Below are 9,242 nucleotides of genomic sequence, written 5' to 3' on the forward strand. Positions count from 1 at the left end.
CTGCCCCATTTTGGGGAGGCTAGTCAATTTTACAAACTTACCAAACTGAGCAAACTTATAAAGTCAGCCCCAAAGACAGCACATACTGCACCTCACATGGGTGCATTAACCTGTCAAAGATGTCAGCAAGGATGGATTCTTTTATGAAACTAACACAATATTGTAAATCAATTATACTTCAGTTTTTTAAAAGAAGGATGGATTCTTTCAGTGCTCATCTATATGAGCCTTTCAGCATTGAAAAATACTCTGTTGCTGGGACTGCACTTACCTGTCCTCCCACATGATGAAGCAAATGTCTCCATGCCACGTGGGCCACGCTGCAGTCCCCCAAAGTCAGCCGACGGAGAGGCTTATTGAGCCAGAGGGAGAACAACCTCCAGAAGCCACAGTGGGAAACACCCTTTGTCTCAGCCCATTTGGACATCTATGGGTCTAAGTTGGCTAAAACATAAATGGGTTTAGAGGTTGAAGTCTCCCAGTGACACGGAGGGTTGGTGCTTACCATAGAGGCAACTATTGCAATTTTGTGACAGGAAACGGGAAGGTCAGATCCATCTCTGAGTGAGTTTGTCACTGTGAGTGCAAAATATTGCCTGCAAAAGGAAGGCTCCTTTTCTTGGAAAGACTCTCCATCTGAAGCAAGAAGCAGTGTACCCACTGGATGTTGTCTTCTTGATGACATTGAGGACAGAGACAGTGACCAGCAGCTGTGTGTCAGCCTGGTGGCGTTCCCGTTAGAGTGAAAGGCAAAGTATTTGCCATGGTGTGTACAAAGCCCCCAAAGACAGGCCCATTCCTTCCCTTAACTGTATCCTAATCCACTGCCTCCTTCACTTGTTTTGATCACCCAGCCCCCTGACTACCCCAAAACAGAATGGTTGAAAATGACAGCAATCATTCATTTTGCTCACAGCCCTGCAGTTTCCTCGGGGGTCCTTGGAGAAGGTTCAGCGCTGCTGTTCACAGCATCAGGTGAGGGGTTCAGCCCTGGGTCTGGAGCAGCTGCTTCCCCTCCTCATCCGGCCACGCTGTCTGCTGGACGCTCAGCTTCCGGTGGCAGGGCTTCCGGTGGCCGGGCTTCCTCACAGCATGGTGGCTGGAATTGTTTCCTACATCCAAGAAAGAGAGCCCAGCAGAAGCTGTTCTGCCTTTTATGCCCAAGCCTAGAAGTTACCTAGCATCACTTCTATCAGACAAGCCTAAGCTGCAAGTCAGGGCAATCACAAAAGCTCATTCAGGTTCAAGGGGAGGAGACACAGACTCTTAACAGAGGACAGAAATGGCAGGCTCTGGAAGGTCCTGCTGGAGGGGACTATCACGGTGGCCATCTTTCGAATATCACACCTGGGCTGTGGGGACCCTGTGTGCAATGGCTGCAAACAGCAGCCTCCTCCGTGGTGTATGTAGTCTGTTGCCTGTGCAGGCTGCTCTGAGGAACCTTGGAGACGGTTCTTTCCAGGGGACATTCATGACTGGCCTGCGACTGGCGTGCTGTCTCCATTCTAGCCTGGAGACGGGTTTGTGCAGTGCCTTTGGAAAGCACCAGGGCCCACAGTGGTTGGTTAGTAATATCCATCCGCACCAAGCTGCAGAACAAGGAGCATGTGATTGAGTCCCTCTGCAGGGTCAAGTTCAAGTTCCCTGGCCACCAGAAGAGCCACATTTCGAAGAAGTGGGGGTTTATTGAGTTTAATGTGAAAGAATTTGAAAACATGGTAGCAGAGTGGTTCATCCCGGATGACTGTGGGGTCATATACATCCCTAATCGTGGCCCCTCTGGACAAATGGCCAGCCCTGCATCCTGAGAGGCTTGGTGGTGTCCCCTCCTTACTGAGGACCACCAAGCCTGGCCTGTTCCTGCCCCACGCCAGACGTGTTCAGTCTCAGCGCTTGGCGTTTGCTTTCTGTTTATTAATATAATGCTCTTCCCCTGGATGAGCAATGCCTCACTTCATCAACAACTTCGGTGCTTGACACAAATATTTTCTCCAATGCATGATCTTCCCTGAGAGCCCTGTGCCAATGAAAACCCATGTCCTAGTCCATCCCCTGCTTTCTTTTTCTCAACAGAACACAACACCATTTACGTACTGTATGTATGTTTTACTTATGTATTCTGTTTTGTACTGTTCCTCTCCTTACATTTTAAACTTCCATTAAGGGAAAGGTTTCTGTCTGTTTTATTCATTGCTCTTTTTCCCAAACTGGAAGAGTGCCTGGCACATAGTGTGGACTCAGTAAATGTTTGTTTGAGTAAATTAGTGAACACTACCCTCATAAAATGTAAGACAAGGCAGTAGTGATTATTTCTTCTCATTTTCTTTGGTCTTGAGTGCAGTGCCAGGAATATAGACACTTTATGATAATTTAATTAGTGAACAAATTAAATAAATATGGTATTTCTCAACTTGAAAAAAATCAACAATAAACCAGCAGCCTTCATACATAGTCATTTACTCCCCTCTCCTCATCTACAAAGGAATAGTGCCAGCCAGTGTTGATATTAAATTCTGTACTAACAGTGCTGCTCCTGCCTCCAATTAGAACCAGGGAGTTATCAGAAGAGAAAGAGGAGAAAAGGAGGGGTATGCCCAGGAGAATCGATAAGGCTCTGACAGTGAACCTCTGAGCTCTGGCCTGATCTTCCCTCTGTCATTTGTCATCTGTAGGGATTGACCTACAGGGTCGGGTGGAAGGTGGCTTTCCCCCAACGTGGTTCAGTATTCACAATTCAGATAATAGATGTCTTAGGAAATGGGAAAAAAGCAAGAAGACACTTACTTCATGTATGATCAGGCAGTCGCTTGGACACGTTTGCTGTCTTTGAGGAATGACCTCTCTTATTTCACTGCCTTGTGCTTGTTAGTACATTCTCTGGAGGTACTTAGAGTAGTGACATTTCAAAGTGAATTAGTAAAGGATGCTCTAAGTTTAATATATTCTTTTTTAATATATAAATTTATTTATTTTAATTGGGGGCTAATTACTTTATAATATTATATTGGTTTTGCCATACATTGACATGAATTCGCCATGGGTGTACATGTGTTCCCCCATCCTGAACCCCCCTCCCACCTCCCTCCCCATCCCATCCCTCGGGGTCATCCCAGTGCACCAGCCCTGAGCACCCTGTCTCATGCATCGAACCTGGACTGGCGATCTGTTTCACATATGATAATATACATGTTTCAATGCCATTCTCTCAAATCATCCCACCCTTGCCTTCTCCCATAGAGTCCAAAAGACTGTTCTATATGTCTGTGTCTCTTTTGCTGTCTTGCATATAGGGTTACCGTTACTATCTTTCTAAATTCCATATATATGCTTTAGTAAGCACAAGCTGGAATCAAGATTGCTGGGAGGAATATCAATAACCTCAGATATGCAGATGACACCACCACCCTTATGGCAGAAAGTGGAGAAGAACTAAAGAGTCTCTTGATGAAGGTGAAAGAGGACAGTGAAAAAGTTGGCTTAAAGCTCAACATTCAGAAAACTAAGATCATGGCATCTGGTCCCATCACTTCATGGTAAATAGATGGGGAAACAGTGGAAACAATGGCTGACTTTATTTTTCTGGGCTCCAAAATCACTGCAGATGGTGATTGCAGCCATGAAGTTAAAAGATGCTTACTCCTTGGAAGGAAAGTTATGACCAACCTAGACAGCACAGTAAAAAGCAGAGACATTACTTGCCAACAAAGGTCCGTCTAGTCAAGGCTATGGTTTTTCCAGTGGTCATGTATGGATGTGAGAGCTGGACTTGGAAGAAAGCTGAGCACTGAAGAATTGGTGCTTTTGAACTGTGGTGTTGGAGAAGACTCTTGAGAGTCCCTTGGACTGCAAGGAGATCCAGCCAGTCCATCCTAAAGGAGATCAGTCCTGGGTGTTCATTGGTAGGACTGATGTTGAAGCTGAAACTCCAATCCTTTGGCCACCTGATGTGAAGAACTGACTCATTTGAAAAGACCCTGATGCTGGGAAGGATTGAGGGAGGGAGGAGAAGGGGATGACAGAGGTTGAGATGGTTGGATGGCATCACTAACTCAATGGACATGGGTTTGGGTGGACTCCGGGAGTTGGTGATGAACAGGAAGGCCTGGCGTGCTGCGGTTCATGGGGGTTGCAAAGAGTCGGACACAACTGAGAGGCTGAACTGAACTGAGCTGAATACTATATTGATGTTTTTCTTTCTGGCTTGCTTCACTATGTATAATAGGCTCCAGTTTCATCCACCTCATTAGAACTGATTCAAATAATTTCACTCAAATAGTATTCACTAAAGAATACAAATTGGTATTAGGCTGGAATACTCTGGACTCCATCATCTGGTATATTATTCCAGGAGTTCAAAAGGAGTCCGTTCTGAGATGGGTTGATGATGACATTTCAGTGGATGTTGTGTTTATCAATTTTTCTTCTCTGCCAAAGAAAAGGGAAGCAATAAATATGGCCCCAAAGAGCTCTGATTTGGTGGAGAGGATTGTGGTGGTGACCTAGATGTGTCCCCAGAGTCACACAGGGTTCCTACTGCTCCCTCTTGGATCAGGATCTGGAATCTGGGAATGTACAGGAAAGAGGCAAAGAGGACCCTGTTTTCCTTGTTGGGTGTGTACAAGGCAAAGGGGAGCCCAGGGCCTGCCAGGGTGGCTTTCTCCCCAAGCAAAGGTGATAAGAATGAAAGGGTCAAACATGCCTTGAGCTCCGTCTGAGACAAGGTAAGGAGAATACAAACTATTAATGTAATTTATGGGCAGAAGCACTTTGAATATAAATGAAGCAACCAATGGCCCCTTTGATTGGCATTTATATCTCGTTTTATAGAGATCACATAGAGTAGTGTTATAATTCTTGACAGTTTTGATTGTAAAATACATGGGACTTTAAGCTCCCTGGAAGAAAGCAAAGATGATTAATATTAATAATGGATGACTAGATACACAACAGACATGAGTAATATGTTTTTTATTTATATAGCTATTGTTTTAACTCATTGGAAAACACTGTATACTTTATTGTCAGGAATGCAGTCATAATAAGACACTGTATTATCTAGGTCACATAAAAGAAGACATTCAAGTTAATCCCTAAATCCTATTAATTTCTTTACTCACATTACAGGAAAAAAAAAAATAGCCGTTTGACTCCACTACTCAAATGAATGTATTCAAAGCAATGTGCCTGATTAAAGATACAGATCAAAATTCAAATAACTTCGCGCAAGTGCAGTCAGTCCCAGAATCATTTGGAAATGTTGATAGCCACAAGGAAGGCTATCGATCTCGAAAAAATAAATAAATAAGAGACTGGACAAATCAAAGCATAGTGATGAATGTGGTGTGTGTGTGTGTGTGTGTGTGTGTGTGCGCGCGCGTGTGTGCGTGCATGCATTCTTCTACATGCAGGATGCTAAGTGAAGCATCTCTGGGCTCTGTCAGCAAAAATACGGTTCTAATAAGAGTGTGCACTGTTATGGAGAAAACTATTTCAATGGAAAATGCACATCTCTTAGATTACATCTAGCACTTGTGAAATTGCAAAATGTTTTACCACTTCTATTTCCCACTTCCTCCTCCATTCCCATGACTTGTTCCATCACCTCGTGGGAAAAAGTAGAAGGAGAAAACAAAGAATGGATGTTGTGGTCACCTCAATTTAAGGTGTGCCTCTGGTTCAAAATAGAAATAATTCAATAAGTAAATGTTACATATGTCAAGTCTTCATTCAAAAGGCATTTGGAATGTTTTAAAGGCAAATATACTCTGGAAAAAGGTGAAAATGAGGTGGAATAGAAGTAAAAGTTTGTACCATGTGTGGAAAATAAGCCCCACACCTAAATAAGTAAGTGACCAGTACATTAAATTCTAGGAAGTCCTAGTCATTTCTTAGAAGTAGGACTTAAACTTGATTCTGAATTTTGTTTTTTTAAACCAACGAGGAGGAAAAAAACCATGGCCAGCCACATCGTTTACATAAGCAGAACTACTCTGCAGAAAAATACACCTGTTTCATTTTCTAAGATTTGAGAGGAGCTATTATTTTTATTTCACTTTGTATTTTTTGTTGTTGTTTGTTTTATCTTCCTTTCCCTGTAGGCTTTTAAAAAATAAGATTCTGATGACAGAGACAGAAATAAATCCTCCCACCCTATCCCCTTTACGATTTTCTGTGGTTTGGGAAGCTCATCTTATATGAGGAGATATAATGGCTCCCCACTGCACCATTCACCTCTGACATCAGATACCTTATTTTTAGTGGTGTGTCCATTAGCGTTTGCTGCATAAATCAGCTGTTCCAAAACTTAGTGGCTTATGCCAACAGTCATTTATTTGCTCACAATTTTGTGGGTTGGCAGTTTGAACTGGGCTAGATTGGGCCATTTTTCAGTCTTTCTTGCCTAAGCTTTGCTCATGTGACAACTGACCCTGACAACTGGGTTGGTAAGGATGACCTCACTCACGTATCTGGAGGGTGGTGGACTGAGGGTTGTGTGCTTTGGTTTTTACCAACATGGCTTCTCTGGCAGGCTGGCTTGGGCTCCTTCAACTTCCTATTTTTTTTTTGTATGACATTTGCTTATGTCCTGTTGGCCAAAACAAGTCACATGACCAAGCCCAGCTTCAAGGAGGGAAGAAATAGATTTCTCTTTTAATGGTAGGATCTGCAGTGAATTTGTGCATGTGTGTGTGTGTGTGTGTGTATGTGTGTGTGTGTGTGTGTGTGTGCACGCATGTGCACGCACGTGCTAAGTCACTTCAGTCATGTCCAATTCTTTGTGACCTTGTGAACCACAGGCTTCCAGGCTCCTCTGTCCATGGGATTCTCCAGGCAGCAATACTGGAGTGGGTTGCCATGCCCTCTTCCAGGGGATCTTCCTGACCCAAGGATTGAACCTCAGACTCTTATGTCTCCTGCATTGGCAGGTGGGTTCTTTACCACTAGCGCCTCCTGAGAAGTCCAATGAATTTATGGCCATTTTTCTTTTTGCAGCAAAGTTTAATTTTTGCTGCTGCTAAAGGGAAGGGAACACCATACCCCTGCTTATACGGTAGCTTGAAGCTGTAGTAGAAGCTTTAGATTCTACTCTTTGCATAAAATCCTGTGTCCTAGAGGGAGGGGAACTATGAGGCTTATGAGATGATATTTCAGAAAGAAATTCACTTCTCCAGTTGCCATGGCAGGGAATGATAAACCACATGCTCTAAGAGGTGTGGGAGAGTAAGGGGGAGGTAGAGAGGATGCAGGTGGACATTTTGTGTGTGAGTGCATTGTCTTGCATCCATATGAGGCGAGAGATGAATGAACTTGTCCTTCAGTGTTAACCAGTTGTTTTTTTTTTGTTTTTTTTTTGAGAGAGAGCAAAGGAGAATTATTGAACAATTTCTGACTTTTATAAATCATTATTTTCAAGTCCACACCAGGTGGTGGAGTAAGATAGAGTCAAAAACATCATCTCAAAGCATTCTTTCTTTGGCAGGACCTTTCAAGGTGCCTTCTTTCATTGCTGACAGTCTCCCAGCCTTGTCTGCAATGTTTTCACAGTCACAGTCCTCTGAGCTACCACGGGGTGTCTGCCGTTTTGCCTGCTTCAGTTCCCTGCAGGGATGTCAGCTGCCGAGGCCTCTGGCGCTGCCACATGGCCTTTGAAGATTCTGCAGACACTGCGGTGCTGATACAGGCTTTGTCTCCAACTCATAATGCAAGTGCTAGCACCAGCATCATTGGCTTGGTGGGTGCCCCCTTGTGTTCTTTTTTTTTTTTTGTCCATTTATTTTTATTAGTTGGAGGCTAATTACTTTACAGCATTGCAGTGGTTTTTGTCATACATTGAATTAGCCATGGATTTACATGTATTCCCCATCCCGGTCCCCCCTCCCACCTCCCTCTCCACCCCATCCCTCTGGGTCTTCCCAGTGCACCAGGCCTGAGCACTTGTCTCATGCATCCAACCTGGGCTGGTGATCTGTTTCACCCTAGATATACATGTTTCGATGCTGTTCTCTTGAAACATCCCACCCCCGCATTCTCCCATAGAGCCCACAAGTCTGTTCTATACATCTGAGTCTCTTTTTCTGTTTTGCATATACGGTTGTCGTTACCATCTTTCTAAATTCCATATATATGTGTTAGTATACTGTAATGGTCTTTATATTTCTGGCTTACTTTGCTCTGTATAATGGGCTCCAGTTTCACCCATCTCATTAGCACTGATTCAAATGAATTCTTTTTAACGGCTGAGTAATATTCCGTGGTGTATATGTACCACAGCTTCCTCATCCATTCATCTGCTGATGGGCATCTAGGTTGCTTCCATGTCCTGGCAATTATAAACAGTGCTGCGATGAACATTGGGGTGCACGTGTCTCTAGGCTTGTTAATAAAGCCTCTTCTTTGATAGCCACAAACAAGTTTGCTGGCTCTTATATTTGGTTCCTTGATGAAGTTGGATGAGTTCTCTTACTGTAGTTTCTGTTTTATCATGCAAATAGGGCTGTGATGGACTTGCTTCACAGGTCCTTCATATACATCTTGAATCAATGATCTATGGCCATGAGATACTGTATAAGAACAATCCACAAAATCTCACCAGTCTTTGGGTCACATGAGTGGCTGTGGCTCACTCTATAACAGGGCTCCCCAACCTCCAGGATCCATTGGCTGATGATCTAAGGTAGAGCTGATGTAATAATTCGAAATCAAGTGCACAATAAATGTGATGTGTTTGAATCATCTTGAAACAATCCCCCTACCCCTGGTCCGTGGAAAGCTTTTCTTCCATTAAACCTGGTCCCTGGTACCAAAATGATTGGGGACTACTGCTGTAATGATTTACTTCTGCTCAGCTGTGAGTAGTCAGGTGGCTTAGATGACTTGGCTGTGCTCATTGACATGTCTGGGGTTGCTTAGCTGGAGAATGTGGCTCCATTCCATGTTATTGCCTCCACAGCAGGCTAGCCCATGTTCATTCCCAGGCCAGTGGCAGGGATCCAAGGGAGGGCACATGCATAAAACCTCATGAGGCCAAGGTTGAGAATCTCCACCACATCACTTCTCCTGTTCTGAGGAAGTCACCAGGCCCCTAAGATTCACAGATGGAGAAACAGACTTAATTTCTTGATGGGAGGAGCTGAAACATCACATCACAAGGGACATGGATTTGGAAAGTGCAGAGAACTGGAGCCATCTTTGCAAACAATCTAACACACCCGAAAACCTGGGAGCTCTGGGGTAAGCATGGT

At 43.9% G+C, this 9,242-nt stretch overlaps 1 pseudogene; it reads left to right on the forward strand.

The window, feature by feature from the left end:
* The first annotated feature begins 1,305 nt into the window (after positions 1-1,305).
* LOC139036845 (small nucleolar RNA SNORA70) lies at positions 1,306-1,454 on the forward strand (annotated as a pseudogene).
* Positions 1,455-9,242: the final 7,788 nt, after the last annotated feature.

This window comes from Odocoileus virginianus, chromosome 9 (genome assembly GCF_023699985.2).
Source record: "Odocoileus virginianus isolate 20LAN1187 ecotype Illinois chromosome 9, Ovbor_1.2, whole genome shotgun sequence".
NCBI lineage: Eukaryota > Metazoa > Chordata > Mammalia > Artiodactyla > Cervidae > Odocoileus > Odocoileus virginianus.